The sequence below is a fragment of the Hydra vulgaris genome, chromosome 09 (assembly GCF_038396675.1).
Source record: "Hydra vulgaris chromosome 09, alternate assembly HydraT2T_AEP".
NCBI classification, from domain to species: Eukaryota; Metazoa; Cnidaria; class Hydrozoa; order Anthoathecata; family Hydridae; genus Hydra; species Hydra vulgaris.
The window spans coordinates 17,020,386-17,021,258 of NC_088928.1; the positions used below are offsets into that span (position 1 = coordinate 17,020,386).

At 24.7% G+C, this 873-nt stretch overlaps 1 long non-coding RNA gene across 1 annotated transcript; it reads left to right on the forward strand.

The window, feature by feature from the left end:
- On the forward strand, positions 1-655 carry LOC124810801 (uncharacterized). Its single transcript, XR_010641016.1, has 2 exons — positions 1-168; positions 442-655. It is a non-coding gene; the product is annotated as an uncharacterized LOC124810801 (long non-coding RNA).
- Positions 656-873: the final 218 nt, after the last annotated feature.

The following is an 873-nucleotide window of genomic DNA, read 5'->3' on the forward strand; positions in this document are numbered from 1 at the left end:
AGAATGAATACACTTTTTTTAATATTAAACTTACTGGTGATTGGAGAAGTCTCAACCGTATGCTGTCCACCAGCATATACCTCCAATGACTGTCAAAAAATATGTGAATACACTGCAGGCTGCGTTTATTTTACATGGAACACCGTAAACTTTGCTTGTTATCTTAAAGTAAGTAAAATTTTTTATATTACATCTATTTTTAATCACCAACTATATCTATGTTTTGTCACTAATTTGCATTAAAAATTTTTGTAACTATCTAGCTAAAAATGCTAATTATAATTCGACCTTTATTGTCAAAACATCTTCATAAGGTTTTGAATGTTATCATCATTAAAAAAAATTTTATTTTTATATTTTAATAGTTTTTTTCTCAAAAATTTAAAACTTAGTTTTTATTGAAAGGCAAAGTCTAAATATCTTATTGTTTACTTATTTAAGGGAGAAACTGGCTGGACAAAAATTGTCTCCAAAGATACGGAAGGAGGTCGAATTGGTGGACCCATTGAAGAAGGCATTGATTACTTTGGCGCAGATTTACCTAATTGCTAATTAACCGTGTAAATTTTTGTTAAAAAACAAATTGTACTTAAAACGATTAATATTTATTATGTTTTTAAATTATTAAACTAATATACAAAACAGTTACAAGCAATTGTCGCATTTTAGTTAAATTATCAATAATTCAAAGATTTTAGATGCAGGTAATTTAACTGTATTAGGTACTAATAGTTAAATATAATACAAAAGTATTATTAATAAATATTAAATATAATATAAAATACAAATTATAATAAAAGATATGGTAGTCTTTAAAGTTTAAATCATAGGTTCTCAAAAAAATAATTTTTTAAACTTTGACTGGTATAGAAA